The sequence below is a fragment of the Suncus etruscus genome, chromosome 6, assembly GCF_024139225.1.
Source record: "Suncus etruscus isolate mSunEtr1 chromosome 6, mSunEtr1.pri.cur, whole genome shotgun sequence".
Lineage (NCBI taxonomy): Eukaryota > Metazoa > Chordata > Mammalia > Eulipotyphla > Soricidae > Suncus > Suncus etruscus.
In genome coordinates, this window is record NC_064853.1 from 129664382 (window position 1) to 129681540 (window position 17159).

The following is a 17159-nucleotide window of genomic DNA, read 5'->3' on the forward strand; positions in this document are numbered from 1 at the left end:
GGATATAGCAGAAAAGAGATAAATCAATCAGAAGTGGGGAAACATAAAGCCTCTACTATTTTTTTATAACATAAGAAACCGGCAATAATGGAAACAGGTGTTTAGAGTGAACAGGTATAAAATCAACCTCTCACTATAGAGGCCTATAATAATGTTATATTAATCCACAGAACTAGAGGCAGAATATGATTGTAATCCAGGGGCACTTGCTTCAGTTTTTACTATCAATATAGTCTAAAGCCTTAATTTTGTTTTTATTTTATTTTATTTTATTATTTTATTTTTTGCTTGTTTTGTTGGTTGGTTGGTTTTGGTTTTGGGGTCATACCCGGCAGCGCTCAGGGGTTCCTCCAGGCTCTACGCTCAGAAAACGCTCCTTCCAGGCTCAGAAATATGTGATGCCAAGATTCGAACCACAACCGTCCATCTGCATGCAAGGCAAATGCCCTACCTCCATGCTATCTCTCTGGCCCCTAATGTCTTAGTTTTGTAATTTGGCGCTGTACCTTACCTGTTTCCTTTTGATTATGTCTTCTATTAGGACCTAAGGCATATGACCTTTGAGACCATTTAAACAGACAATTACGCACCACAGGCTAATGTTACAGGTCCCACTCATCGAGTATGTTTTTGCCTATTACTATTATCTCTTTTCCCTTTTATCTTTTTTCTCTCTTTCTCTTCTTTCCTTTTATTCTTCCTTCTTCATTTCAAACTATGTTACTAATATATCATAAAGACCATGCTGTCAGTTTCTTTTTGGGAAAAGAACCTTGATGCACAAGACACAGCAGATGATACTACGTAAGGTAGATACCACTTATAGTGCTCATTAACATATTGCTTAGTACTCTAGAAGTGAAAATTTTTTAATTTTTACTCTTCTTTTATTTATATTTTTCTTATTCATTTTACTCTTCTTTCCTTCCTAGTCTACATTTTAACTATTTATTTATCTTTTCTTCACTTGATCTTAGCCAAAAGGCCAAGAAGCGATATATTTATCTTTTCTTAATGCAGTTATTTCTTACGCACTCAGGCCCATCCTATGAGGGTCAGGCCTCCAATAACAAATTATGAATAGATCTCTAATGTCTGTCTATATGTGGGCATGAATTTGTATACAATGGAATCCTCTATGATTGCCAAACCTAAATTGTAAACAATCCATTCCTAAAATGTATATAGACCTCCTTATATATTATCTCTCTTCCCCACCTTCAGGACTCCTATACTCTTGTCCTCCCAGTCCTGATCTGGTATACCTCCCTAGTTAACCCTTTTTACCCTCAATTCTTAGATTATTAGGTACTAAGTCTGACCTCCTGCCCTGATAACTCACTCACTACCCAGCTCCTTAAGTGAAATGACACCCTCTCAATCCCACATCTTGTGCCCTGGCAAGAAGTTGCAGCCACCACACGTACTGACTCATTCTATGTGGCACTGCTTCTCACACACACCCCTAAGTGTGGACTGTTGCATGCTATCAGATTCAGCTCCAGAAGGACCCCCAACTCACATACACTACCTGATCCCTTAACTGTTGTAAATAATCTCTCAAACTCAACAAAATCATGTTGTGGGATGAAAATGTGCCCTGGAAATTAACCCCCCCAAGATTATCTCAAAATACTTAATAGGGATATCTATATTTTTCTTGTATGTTTAATACCTCAATAATTATACTTCTTAGTGTGTTTATTGCCAAAGGTTAAGGTAGCCTCTTCCATTCTTTTTCATTATATTTTTATTTTTTCTTTATACACACATTATATATAATTTCACCTGTTTTGGTTCTGCTTGGTACAAAATTATAAAAGAAAAAAGTCTTGCTTGGGATAAAAGCTCAGGTCAAAATCTGGGTGCAGAGATTGTATAGCCTGTCATTCCTACCCCAAATGCACCAGCAATATAATATGGAGCCATTCCTTTTGCGTAGGTATACTAAAAAAGGGGAAATCTTTTGTATAGAAACAAGCTCTTATCTACTAGGGATAAGAAACCATGCATTTTAGAATACAGGAGCACCTTCCATGCTGAACATTTGTCATGGGGACTCAACTTAGACTCCATGTTATCAAACAGAGACAGTTTAAGCCCCCCAGATCTTAACCATAGAACTAACACAGTTCCCTGCAACAGCACCAGGAATTAATCTCACCCAGGGAGTTTCTAATATCACCCTGAACCAACTTGTGCCAAGTTGACAGAACATCCTAATGACTAGGAAACAGCAACAATTTGATCTATGAGCAGGTTACCCTACCTCATCACCTACTGGTAAGATAAAATCAGAAGACATTCCATCCTTTGATCTGTGCAAAAACCAAGATCATTAAGTTATAGAAGACTGACTGTGACAACCAGAACTGAGCAAACTTTTCTGGAACCAATAAGAAAGACTCCTAGGCTTGGGTTTAGGAGTTGTACAAAAACCAAGATCTCTAATTCTAGAGGTCTGACTTTGACAACTGTGACTGAATAGAAATTCTGGAACCATAGTAAAGACTCTATTCTAGCTTTCATTCTAGGATCTTTTCATAAACCAAGATCACTAATTATATAAGACTTAACAACTGAGATGGAGTAGAACTCCTAGAACCATAAAGAAAGACTGGATTCTAGACTTCGTCTTATGATTTGTGCCAATACCAAGATCTCTAATTACAGAGAACTGATTTTGTCAACCACAATTGAGCAGAATATTTCCTGGCACCATAAAATGCCTTGGAGTTCAATAATTAGCATGTCCAAAGCCTATAGTTGTTTCAATGACAGTATGCTTCAAGGGTGGAGAACTCCTTATCTCTAAGGCCACGGAAATTCTTTTCTAATTTCCCCAATACTTATTCTGCCTATGCAGTGTTTCCTTTTCTTTTTTTCAAATTGATACTTATAGCTTCTAGATGAACTTCTCCCAGATTTCTTTTTTATTGTTTTTCATTTTATTTTCTCTTTATTCCCCTAACAGAACCACAGAACTTGAATCATCTTGATCTGCCTTATAAATTGGGGGTGGGGGGGATGTGGATGGTACCAGGAGCCGTTACATGAACATTGAGTGGAGATAAAAGAGATCATACCTACATACCAAAGTCAATTATAAGAGAATCAATATACCAAATCTACAACAAGTTATCTACAAAAGGGACCTATTACACTGGCAGTCAGAGGAGCAAAGTGAGGAGATATGGGATGCATACTGGGAACAGGTGCTGAGGGAGGACAACACTGGTGGTGGAAATGGCCCTAATTCACTGTCACTATGTACCTTAAATATAACTGTAAAAGATTTATAATTAACATTGGTCACAATAAAAAATAAAAATAAGAGCAGACTTTACACTGTAGGCACTTGAGAACGTCTCTGAGCCCCCAGACCTTTGTAGAAGCAGCTTCAGATTTCTCGACTTCCAGAGCCAGCAGCAGAGAACTTGATTGAAAGGAAACCAGATTTCGCATGGATAAAGCAAGTTCTTCCAAATGTCTTTGCTCTGTGACTGCTGCTCAAGATAGGCAGCACTAGGAGATAGATTGCCTGGCCATGACTGTGAGAGACACTAGGTTGGCAGGAAACTGTGTTGAGACCCACCATGCCTCCAAGTCCTTTGCCTATGTAAAACTCAGGAGAAGGTAGCTGTCTGCTCACTCAGAATCTACCACCCCCACTGCCAGAGGCCAGCACCATCGCAGGGCCAGAAGGCAGCAATCAGAAAGAGTCCCTCATTGGAACCCAAGTGCCCAGGCGAGGCGGGCATAATTACTGGGCAGAGATCTGCAGGTGGGACTGGACAAACCTGGACGATCAGAGCCAGCTGACCCCGATGGAGTAGAAGCCAGACCCAGTCTGACCTTCTCTCCCTCTGAGACTATGTTCTTGTATGGGGAGGATAGGCATGACCAGCATAACCATGTGCCTCCTCCACAGTCTCCAGAACACTTCCACATAGCCCCACTTTCTGGAACATTCCAGAGGGACCCGAAATGTTTTGGTATTGGACTCCTATGAGGTCCCCAGTTTCAACTGAATTCTATCTTTATATAGAATTCCAACCCCTGGCCAGCTCATTTCTCCTCTTTGCCTTCCCTTCATCCAATTTATACCTCTATGGGTCCAGGCATTCTTGAACCTCAGCTTCTGATTTCAACAGAACTTTGGCTAAATACTGCACTGTGAATACAAGGCTAAATAACTATTTGTCCCCACTCAAAGCAGAGTCAGTACTGTGATGCCCCCGATCTCAGCAGTAGCACTAGTCTGCTCCCCATGGCCTTTTGCTCTTCTTTGAAGTTTTTTGCAAAGATGCAAATTATTTTGTCCCTCAGGGTTGCCAAAACAAACCAATTCGTGATGATGGATTGCTATGTGATTTTTAATCTATGTAAATAAAGAAATTCAAATCAATTAACATAATATTATAAACTCCCTGTTCTCATTTACTTTGCTGGGTTTTCCACTTTGGTATTTAAAATATATGGATAAAATTTTATTTTGTATTTGGATCTTATTATGTCTTCTCTGTCATAAATAAAACTTAAAAAATGGAATGTGATTAAAAAAAGCTGTATAGTTCATTTTATCAAATTACATTTAATTAGCATGTGTCTAGTTCACTCCCACCTTTAGCTAATGAACACTTATAAATTTGAACCTTACAAACTGAAGAAGAGAGAATACAGGATTTAAGAAGCTTGTCTTGCAACCCACCAACCTTTTCAAATCCCTACTACCAGATATGGTCCTCAGCCACGCCAGGGCTAACTTCTAAGCATAGCTCCAGAAATCTCTCCTAAAAATCACTGATGTATCTACCAAACCATACTAAAATAAAATTCACTTTTACGTAAATCTTAGGTCATTTGAATGCATGTGTAAGTTTGTGAGCCACCAACATGAAGCACAAAAAGCACATAGCATATTTAGAATACAGTAAATATATGACTTGCTAAAACAGGAAGTTTGATCAAGAGAAAAAGTTTAACAATTCCAGAAATGATTGAAGGTACAGATAGTCTATATTCTTTAAAGGCAGTGGCAAGGATTTGGATCTATCATAGTCTTAGGGGCCATAGAAAATTTATGTTCTGGAGAATGACATAAAATTATAGTTTAGGAATATTTTTCTAGGAACAGTGGAGGAAGAGCATGATTATGTGTAATTCAAGTCTGTCATGTGCTTTCACAAATACAGAGATTTTATAGTATGCTGGGAGACTATTAAATATATTAGAATTGTATGATCCAGAGATATTTCTATTAATGACTTGAAAGGGTAATTTTAGCTCATGGTGTCACTGGGTTCTGCAAAGCGACAGTATAACTTAGGATCTCTGGGATTAAGTAAATTGAATGTTCACAGCCAGATAGAAACTAACAACAAATGACTGGAAAATGTAGGGCAAACAGGGCCCTGGGAACACAGTCTGTGCAGCTTTCTTCACCTTGAAGTACATGCTTTCTTTGTCCTGTCCTTTGGCTATTTCACCACTTACTTGAATTCTTAACTAAAGAAGAGCAGGTGCGGAGTGGAGTTTGAAATTGTCCTTTTCAAACCGTGTCCACGTCGGTGGCTTGCAACCATCACTGCACATTAGAATCATCCAGGAATTTTTAAAATAGCACATTTGCATAGTCCCTAGACTAACCAAATTATCGTTTCTAGTAGTTACAATAATCAGTAAGTAATCTGGACTCAAGTAAATGCTATCAAACTGAAAAGCACAATAAAAGAAAAAATATGTTTTGCTCACTTGTTCACCTGTCATCATCCAGGGTTGACCTGATAAGATTTTGCCTCTACTATCAAATTCTCTGTATTCTGGAGGGTCTCCACAATTCATATTATCTTAGTCATTCTATAATTTTTTTTAAATTTTTTAAGTCACTCTATTTAAACACAGTAGTTTACAAGGCAGTTAATAAAACATTTAAAGTTGCTGTGATTGAATGTCATTCCATTTAAAATACCCTTCACCAATGCATATTTCTCACCACCAATGTCCCCAGTTTCTCTCTAGATCTCCCCATTACCCTCTCCACTGCCTATCTCTGTGGCAATAATTCTTGTCCTCTTTCTCCTTCTCCTCCCTGCTCCTCCTCTCCCTCCTTTCTCTCTTCCTCTTCTTCCTCTTTTTCCTTCTGCTCCTTCTCCTTTTTCTTCTCCTCCACTTTTCTCTTTCTCCTTCTCCTCCTCTTTCTATTCATCATCCCCCTTCTTCTCCTTTTACCCTTTCCACCTTCCTCTTTTTCCTCCTCTTCCTCCTCCTCTCTTTCAGTTTTCTTGCCTAATTGGAGAGGACTTCATATATGCTCCTCTTCTCAATTGGCTTGTCTTTCTTTCCTTCTTTTTTTTTAATCTCAATCCTATCATCACAATAAAACTGAATAACGGGCCAGAATGATGGCACAACGGTAGAGTGTTTGCCTTGCGCACAGCTGACCCAGGACGAACCTCGGTTCGATCCTGCTTTGTCCCATATGGTCCCCCAAGCCAAGAACGATTTCTGAGAGCATAACTGGGAGTAACGCCTGAGCTTCACTGGGTGTGGCCCAAAATAAAATTAAAAAAACCACAAAAAATAACACCTCCAAATTCTAATTCTAATATGAATGCAATGTCATCACATAGTACATACTGATTTTTCAATACGTTTTCCCTGTGTTTTTTTTACTATTTTCCCTCCTTTTCTTAAAGAGCTTTATTATGATTTATTATGCATCTATCCTCAAGCTTAATTTTTCAACAATTACCATTAAAATATACCGTCTTTTTTTTTGCCTCCTCTTCTTCCAAAAATTTACCCTCTTTACTAAACTTTTTGTTTACTATTATATTTCAGTGTCATAACTATTATAGGTGTTTAATAAAACATTAAAGTTTGTGTTTGTGAGTATAAACTGGAATATAATTTTTTCTGCAAGTTAAAAGTTTCTTGGGAAAGATCATTCAAAGCAGAGAAGCATTAGTAAGCAGGACTTTGTTAGTCACATGTGGCCAGAGATTGGGTACAGTGAAATACAGAGAAGGACAGTAGAAATCAGGAAGTAATCCTAAATCTAGATTCAAAAGCTAGAAGTAATTCTTAAAAATTAGTGTTCCCAGGAGACAGTATGGCCGAAGAATGTTATATAATGAATAATATATTCTTTCAGCTACATATGATAGCAGCACAAGTCAATTGCGTAATTTCCTAGACTAGTGTCTTAGAGTTAAGAGAAAGTTGTTGTCATATACTAAAGTAGTAAGAATTGTCCACAGAAGCTCCTCCCCAATTCTAGCACATTTCATGGCTGATTTTCTGATTTTGAATTAAGCTTTCTTAGTGTACAAGTCTTAGTGAAAGATGTTTGAAGAAGCAACATCCTTCTAAATGCATATTTTTCTTCATAGAGAACTCTAATTATAAAACTCTAGTATTAGATGTACAGGTTGGACGGAAGAAATTTAGGAGCCCAGGGTTCAGTCCTTAACACCACATGGTTCTCTGTATACTGCTAAAATCAATCCCAGAGGGAAGAGAAATGGAAGAAATTACTCATATTGCAGATACAAACACTGCTTAAAATGCAATGTTAGGAAATTCTGTTCTACAAAGAATAAAGATTGTATCACCCACTTTACCAATGAATAAGAAAGTTAACGTATATAATTTAACATACATGACCAAAATTAATTATTTAAGCTAAATTTACATGACGTGATTCTCAAAACCTTAATCAGGAACAAAACGCTTACTAAATAAAAAATAATTAATTTCTTATGGGAAGCATATTAGCTACTGTTACTCCTCTGCAGACTAAATCCTACTTTACATTTAAATTGAAAAATGCATTTGTCTTCACTTCTTTGTCATATTTCCTTTTCAGTTTGTATCAGTACACAGATTTGTTCTATTCAAATGAGTATGCATCTCATGGAAAGAGTAATACAGAAGTACATTTTAAGTTCTATGTCAATAAGCTTTAAACGAAACAAAGGAAAGTAAATTTGGCACACAGCCTGTGTTAATGCTTTGTTACTTGTAGACTCTCAATATCAAAATCATCTACCATATTTTCCGGCGTATAAGACGACTTTTGAAACAAAAAAAAGTCAACCGAAAATCGGGGGTCGTCTTATACACTGAGTATATCCCGAAAAATGTTTCAATATGCTGCTAAATGAAAATTGTCTGGATATTGTCACTAAACGAATTTTCCAACTTGATCCTGCACCAATCACTGCAAGGTTGCTCAGACCACCTCTCTGACTCAGCCAATCCAAGCAGGCTTTTTATGCATGCAAATAAGACAATGTTCTCTACTAGAATCTACACTGTAAAAAGCCTGCTCAGATTGGCCAGAGTCAGAGAGGAAGTCTATTACAGTAGAACCTTTAAACCTTTGCTTGTTGTGATTGGCTCACTGTGGTACATGAGCACAAGAACACATGCAGCACAGGAACATTCTGTCTGATACAGCGAATATAAGCCTAAACCTATGTTTTAACCGCAAAATTAGGGGGTTGTCTTATACGCCCAGTCGTCTTATATGCCAGCAAATACGGTACCTTCAGCATTGTCATTCATCACGTTGCTTAAGCAGGACTGCAATCTCAAAGGAAGTGGGAATGGGAGAAGTGAGAAATGACATAAAATGGTTAGTTCCACTCTACAGAAACAGGATGCTGTGAGCCAAGTCAAGCATCTTAGTTGTGAACTTGTTTGCGAATGTGTCTGTTATTTGCACCAAGAGGAAAAAACAAAGAGAACATGAAAACACATTTCAAACTTTCATGTGAAAGCCGAGAAATAAGCAGGTGATATTTTCTTGCTACTGCTGTTTCCTAACAGCTTTGTGGAACCTGCAGATATTTCCACTCCTTATTTTTCATTCATACTTTTACAAGTGTTCCTGTTAATGCTGCTTCTACTACTGAATGCAAAACAAACACACATAGTTACTGTGAGTCAAAGGGTTTAATATATTTTAATTATATATCATTATTATTTATTCAATTTATTGTTTTATTAATTTTATTTTAATTTATTTGATTATTTTAATTAATTTTATTAATTTATTAATATTTTATTTTAATGTTTTTGTTTTTATAGTAACATAACATATAATATAATTGATATAATAATACATGTAAGTCAAAGAAAGTTTTTGATTAAAACACAATTTTTTTCCATAATGGCTTGCATATCTTTCACAGTAGTATTTTAGGTACATATTAACATTGAATCAGGGAAATACCCATCACCAACTATGTCCTCCTCCCATTCCAGTTCCCTTTCTACAACCCATATACCCCACCATCACCCCCCGGGCTGCTAAAGTAGGTGGACCCCTCTTTGTCTGGCTTACTATTAGTGATCACATATCTGTTTGGTCCTGAAACCCTCCTTTGTTTCCCCCTCTATTTAAGAAGAAGAGCTAGAAAAATCGAGGTATGTGGCTTTGTTTGAAGGGAAAAAAAGCAATAGATTGGGGTACAAAATAAGAGGGAAAAAAAAAGAAGTCAAAAGTCAAATATGCTGAAAATGGGCAGAGTCCCTCTAGAGGCTTCCAACCTCAGTTTGAGAGGGGACGTGACAAAGGTAATTGAGATACCACAACAATACAGAAAAAAGAAATCGAATTAAATAACTGGTGAGCACTACAGCAATAAAGACAGGCACCACACAATAGTCTCGGTTCTGAAATCAAATCATGCTCAAGTGCAAAAAGAAAAAGACAAGACAAAATAAAATAAAATAATATTGGAGACATCAACCATAGTCTCCACACCAAAATAAAGACGTCAAAAAAAATCTATCAATCGATAAATAAACATGTGGAAAAATGATTGTTTTGTGCTTTTTTTTTTTCTCCTTTTTTTTATCCCCCTGCATAGGCACAGTAACTATTGGGGATATTGTAGAGGGAATTCTCTTGACCTAGGAGATACAGGATTTCTCCACCCCTGAAGTATACTGTCATGGGATTAACTCTAGACTCCTTGCATTTTCTCTCCCCTTGCTGCTTTCGTGGTGTGTGGAAGACTTCGCTTGTCTTGGATGGTAAAATCAGACCTCTGTTTCTAGAGATCTTGGTGGCTGTGCAGCTCAGGGAATGGAGTTTATGAAGTCTTTCTTTGTGGTTCTAGCAGTTATGCTTCTTCAGTGTCGTTTTAATCCATCTTCTGTAGTTGGTGTTCTTGGTCCTTATGTTGCTCCAAGAATGGAGCCTGGGTTAAGTCTTTTGTTACGTTTCCGGAAGACCCCTTCAGTTGCAGTTGTCTCAGTCAGACTTCTGGAATTGGAGTTCTTGTTTGCTGAACATATCGTATACCAAAAGCTAGGCTAGAGCTTTTTGTTGCTGTTGTTGTTCTTGGTCCCTGGATGCGTACTGTCCAGTCTTGGTTGCAACAACCAGTCATCTGTATATAGCGATCTTGGCTTTTGCACAGATCAAAGGGTGACATGTTTTCTGATTTTGTATTATTCGATAGCTGATGAGGAAGGACAACTTGCTCTTAGATCAAGTTGTTCCCATTTCCTCATTGTCAGGTTATCAATTTAGAACTGGCTCATGGTGGTGTCAGAGCAGCATTGTAAATGCCCTGGAGGGGATTTGGTTCCTGGAGCTGTTGTGGAGAACTCTGTCCTTTCTATGTCTGGGATCCAGGAGTTAAGGCTGAAGGTCAGTGTCTAGTTCCCTGGAGCCTAAGTTGTTTCCACATGACATACATTCAGGGTGGGAGATGTCCCTGTGTTGTAAACAAGTATGAGTTGTTATCCCTAGTAGATAAGAGCTTGTTTTTTATACGTACAATTTCCCCTTTGTTTAATATGTCTTTGCAGGAGGAAGTGGTGCTACATTATATTGCTGGTGGATTTGGGGGATGGAGAGAAAAGAAACCAGACTCCCGACTAAGAATATATATGCTCACACATATCTAAAGAAAAAAAAGTTTCTTAAAAAAATATTAAATAAAAGATGTAATTAAAGGGATAAATATTTTTATTTTAATTAATTTAATTTAAATAGATATTCCCAAAGTAGGCCAATTAAGCACTGGAGTAGCTGATGAGATGACTCAATGGATTGATCTCACACTTTGCATGTAGGAAGCCTAGGTTTAATCCCTGCATTCTGTGGTCACACAACCCCTGTAGGGAGTGACTCCTTAGCAAATAGCAAGGAATATTCCTAAACCTGCCAGGTGTGACCTAAAAAAATCAAACAAAGTATTTTGCAAAATGTGTAGGCAAATTGGTAGTGAAGTTCAGTTCTGACACAAATCCCATTTTACTCTTAGTAAAGTTATTTCACATTTACTTTGTCTCCATTTCCTCATCAAATTTTAAAAATGCAAAAGATGACAATTTTTTCAGTATAATCTTCTTTGTGGACTGGCCACTTCTTCAGCCACGTCATAGACCTTAATCTAATTTTCATAATTGCGTCTAAGTAAAGCTATTTGATTAGCTTGTGATCAGTCTTTCTCAGGGTGGGTAGATTTGTCAGGCATCCATTCTGATTTAGAAGATGGTTTTAGGTCCACGAGGAACATTATGGCTCATTACATTTGATGGTTTCATTTCACATGTGAAACAACGAATAAGATGAAACAGTAAGTTGTTCCCACTCACCCCAAATATCATCCAGCAATTTATTTAAAAGTGGAAAGTTTTTGCATAATACTTAGTATCATTTTAATCTGCAGAGTTCCAATTATGGTGTCTTATTTTTTAGAGATAAAAATTTCCCCTAGAGTGTATTTCAGACTTTCTATTGGTTTTAGGTCCATTCCCCCAAAGTAGAAAGATTCTTGGACAAGTGAGAAATAAGGGAAAATACGACAAAGAAGTTGTGTGTGTGTGTGTGTGTGTGTGTGTGTGTGTGTAATACAAGGTGAGATTGCAAACAAAACCGATTCAGAGAATGTTTAAGCCTGAAGCCTGAGGAAGTTGTGTGTGTGTGTGTGTGTGTGTGTGTGTGTGTGTGTGTGTGTGTGTGTGTGTGTGTGTAATACAAGGTGAGATTGCAAACAAAACCAATTCAGAGAATGTTTAAGCCTGATGCTTCGAGAGAACTCTCAAATGAAGGTTGCATAGGAGTTGCCTATTACCCAGCAGATAGTCACTGATGAACAGATTTTTAGATCTCTAGGTATTTCCTTCTGATTCAGACAGGCCCAAATAGTGTAAGGATGGAATACTAGAATACTTCTGAGCATATATGAAGGTACTCATCATTTCAATCATTAAAAAAAAAAAGTTAGAAAGGGAGGAGTAGAGAGTGGGATACAAAGGTGATCTGAGAAAACTTGAGCAAAATATTGGCATTTCCTTTGGCAATATTGACAAAAAAAATAATGATTTGACTTGTGTGAAGATATACAGATTGCATTTCATTGCAATATTGTAGTTACCAGAAGTCTTTATCTATAAAAATTCAAATGATATTTTTATTTTATCTTTCTATTTAGTGGCTACTTGATGAAAGAATGATTCTATATCTAAAATTACATTGTTATTCTCTGAATCTAACTTAACTGGTACTTGATTTTCAGCTTATACTTAACATTTGTATTTCTTTCTCTAATTTTAACTTTAGTAATTATTAACTTTTATAGTATGGTAGTGAAACACCACAAATATCTATTTTACTATATTGTATGTAAAATAATGAAAAGGCTTGATTTTTAAAAGATTTTTTAATACTTTTTAAAAAATATTTTTTAAAATACTGAAAAAGCTTGATTTTAAAAAGAATATAAGGTATCTTCCCCAAGGTAGTTCAACTTTATAAGATTATGTTTATCTTCCAAATACATTTATATCCCATTAACTATGTAAATTACAGTAAAGACTTTTCCATGGTTCTAGTGCTGTTCACATAACAATTTGTTTTGTTGGTTTATTTCATGGTAAATTTCCCATATTTTTACTGAAGTGTCATAAAAAAAAAGTTTCATACATTTCTATGATTCCTCCACCTATGACTCAGTTTGTTCAGGTGAAATGGCTACAGAATTTAAAATTATCCTAGAACCAAAGACATGTCCAAGTTCATGGACTTTTAGTTATTCCATTGCCTGCTCAAATATTCACACATTTCATAAAAACTGTTGCACATCTCCTGTCTTTTGATCACTCACATTAGTGAATTCTAATGATCATGGATACTTCAGAAATAGAATAATCTCACTTTAGTCTAAACTATCAGAATGTCTCTCATGAACTTTAGCAGATTGTTTCTGCCCAAATTGCTTAGTCAAAGATTCCCAAATGTTTGCATACCGCCTACATTATTTGTGATAAATCCATTTACCACCTGCTCTGCTGTTTTATCTTTATTTTCTCAATGCTTATTCACTCTTATTTTAAATTAATTTAAAAAATAAACGTTGATTCCACCTTTGGTGGAATGCTAGTAATACTGACCATAAATGGAATATACCATAATGATAAAAACCAATGATTTTAGTGCCTGAAGACTTAATCCTGTAAGTTAAAATGACATAACAAGTGATAGAAAAATATTGATGGCATCTTGTATCAAACTAAAACTTTTACGGAGATAAATTTTTATTTGTGTCATATCACAAATTAAGGTGACTGCATGAAAAATTTTGGATACAGTACATGGTTGTAGCATAATATATTCAAAGATTACTTTTTTATTGATATATCATTAGCTTCAAGAGTTAAGTTTCTCCTAAATTAATCCAAAATAACTTATGTTTAATTCAGTGAGCTTTGGTGGACTTTGGTTTGTGCTTTTGACTAAAAGGGACTTTCTTTATCTTACAAGTCCTGGGTTCCCTATGTGGCAACATATAATCCTCAGTAGGAATGCTTCTACTCATAAATTTAATGACTGTCTTTTAACCTGAAACCAAATTTATCTTCTCAGGAACTAGGAACAGAACATGTCTTTATGCCATTTCTATTATGAGAAAATTATTCTAAAACAAATGAAGTGAAGAGGTGGTTATTAACACTTACTCTTTTTGTTTCCAATTAAAGAAAATCTTCACTCTGACTAGTTCTTCTCTATTTTCTTCCCTTTTTTTTTTGAAAAGAAGCTTTTCTTAATCACAAAGTCTTTGACACTTTCAGAATTGTGAAAAGGGGATAATATTAGAACTTACCTCATAGTATTTTGTGAAAATGAAATGAGGTGTAGAGAGATTAGAGTTTAAGTCAGGAAATGTCATTCAATGCTAACAATGACTTTTGTGTCATAATTACATATCAAATAAATACATATGCACATATATTTCAATTTTAGAAAGCCCCCTAAAGAGAGCTCAGGATACATAGGGGCCACTCGCAGCATTACTGAGCCACACTGGATGGCTCAATGCTAGAGCTTGGGGATGCACTCCTGCTCAGAACAATCTGTGATGGGTTTCATACAGGCATGCATCTCTGACCCTAAGCTAGGTTTTTGGCCTCTAAATGCATTTTTACTTAGAAGGATACTTGTAAAAAATTTGGAACATAACATATGATCATTAATATGGGAAGTATTTACTTTAAATGGTTAGTAAAAATGTTGCTGTAGAATTCATTCAAAACTCATATATTCAATAAATATTGATAAGAACTTACAAATAAATGTGAGACAATTATAATTCTTTGACATTAATATGATATTTTTACCAATAAACCTCATTCTGACACTGGTTTATAATTGTATTGATTTTTCTATCAATTTCTACCTGTATTTATTTTGTTCAGTTATAGCAGAACTATTTTTGAACAGTTTTCAGGGTGATGTTTTTCACATAGGACATTGTTGGGTCTGAAAATTGCAGAATTCTCTTCCTCTCTTTAAAAGTGTGGGTCCTTCACTGATATTTTTTCATTCATTTCCCCTTATTGGGTAGTTGAAGAACATTCATACTACATAGATTCTGTGATTTTGAGTTCCTCTTCTATACACATTCAGGGCCCTTTGTCTTAATTTCTTAATCAAAAAGATGTGATTAGGGCCAAAGAGATAAACAGGAGTCCCACCAACCTGATTCACAACTTCAGTACAATAAATCATCCCCCGAGTACTTTCAGAGACCACTGATGAACACAGATCCAGTAATACCTCTAAGCATACAGCCAGGTATGACCCAATACTCCCCAGTGCTCCCTTCCAAAATATGGTTAGTAATAACATGCTATCTCCCTTAAGTAAGCTCCTGCAATTTTTAATCTATTCAACATTCATTCCTCTCTTTCACATACAAATGGTAATTCTTAACCACTCAACTGCAGTCCACATGGTTTAAAAAGGTCTCACTGGCAGAGCCAATGAGAGATTGGAGACAGAACCATGATCCACTCAGTGTCCTATCACCCAGTTTTGATGGAGTTGGCTCTAACTAATGTTATCAAGATTGATAAACTTGAGCATCTCTTTGGAAGAAAACTTTACTGAGCATGAAGCCAGTTTGCACAGAACACAGAATTATTTAATGAGATAAAATAGTTTAAGTCTCTGATTATCACCTATACTCAAAACTGAACTAACCCTAGACTTTTCAGTTCTATTACTTCTAATACTCATTTATTATAGTTAGCTTAAGTTTGTTCCTTTTTTTTTAAATCTTATGTATTGATCAATACACCTTAAAGATTTAGTGAAAGATTGTTGGTACTCTTCACAAAGTGAACAATCTTGGAAGCAAGCATTTTAGTGTGAGCTATGAATAATTTCAGCCACAACTTATCAACTACTGAAAAAAATGTTCATGTATAGGGAATGATTTAAATACAGAAGTAAAATACCCTTGTAGAGTCAGAGAATGGAAATTATCTATAAAAGTGAGCTAAAGAAAAACAAGCAAATTAGGAATGATAAATTATTAAGTGTAGAAGTACAGTAGTAGAAGAGAGAATTAGAGCTTTTGAACACCTTTATATATCCCAGTTCTATAAGTTTTGAAGGTCCCTAAACCCATAATATTAAGCATACTAATATTTTTATAAAAATTTATTTTCTATATAAAATATAAGTATTTACAATACAAAAGACTTAAAAATACACTATTATAGACATTTAATTAAAGATTAATAAATTTTAGCATTTCATATTGATGCTAGTGAATGCATCAGGAAAAAAAAAAGCCTCAGATGTAGATATACCAGGTGGAGCTGCATAAAGAAAGGAACTAGCCCTCAGAGTATAATTAGCCCACATTCAGGAAAAGCCTTTGTTCTGGAACACTTAATTTTATATATTGCATTGCCTATTTTTTCTATCTTTCATTGGCCATCTCTAAAAAACCAATAAGAGAAATACGTATTTATCTACTTTTGGTTTTGGGGTTTTGGGCCACACCAGGTAGTGTTCAGGAATTTCTTCTGGATCTGCACTCAAAAATCACTCCTGGCAGACTTGGGGGACCATATAAGATTCCAGGGATTGAACCCCGTTTGGTTTCATGCAAGGCAAATGCCCTACCAGCTGCACTATTGCTCTGGCTCCAATATGAGATTTTTTTTTTATCATTTTTTGGGGAGGCATACTCTGTGATACTCAGGGGTTACTCCTGTCTATATGCTCAGAAATTGCTCCTGGCTTGGGGAACACATGGGACACTGGGGATCGAACCAAGGTCCATTCTGTATTTGCCACATGCAAGGCAAATGCCTTACCACTGTACTATCGCTCTGGTCCCATTATGAAAAATAGTTAGATAAATTGTTGTGTTTTACTTATTTTAAGTTCTGTGATCTTACCGGTAGAATTTTATGAGTATACTATTCCAGTTCCACTCACTGCTCCACCTCAATCCCCTTAATCCCAGTTTTTCCCCAAACTAAACCATTCTACAGACTAGTTCTTATGTTCTTATTTTTTTCCACTGTGTCTCTTTATATCCCACATATGAGAGAGTCAATTCTGTATCTGACTGCCTCCATCTGTTGGACTTATTCAGCATGATATTAACAGTTCATACACTTGGTGGCAGGTCACCATGGTTTGCCTTTCATACCAAGTAATATTTCTTTGTGTATATATACCATAGGTTTTTTTTTTATCCAATTAAGCATTTGTTCGTGGACACTTAGGCTGTTTCTATATTTTGGCTTTATTAGTGCTGCAGTGAGCATAGTAGCATAGATGTTCTTTCTGAATAGTATTTGGGCCCTTCGTTTAGATATCCAGAAGTAAAATT

At 36.0% G+C, this 17159-nt stretch overlaps 1 protein-coding gene across 1 annotated transcript in view; it reads right to left on the bottom strand.

The window, feature by feature from the left end:
• The window catches only part of GABRA1 (gamma-aminobutyric acid type A receptor subunit alpha1), a 1147113-nt gene that overhangs the window by 305237 nt on the left and 824717 nt on the right, over positions 1 to 17159 (bottom strand). The window lies entirely within an intron of this gene.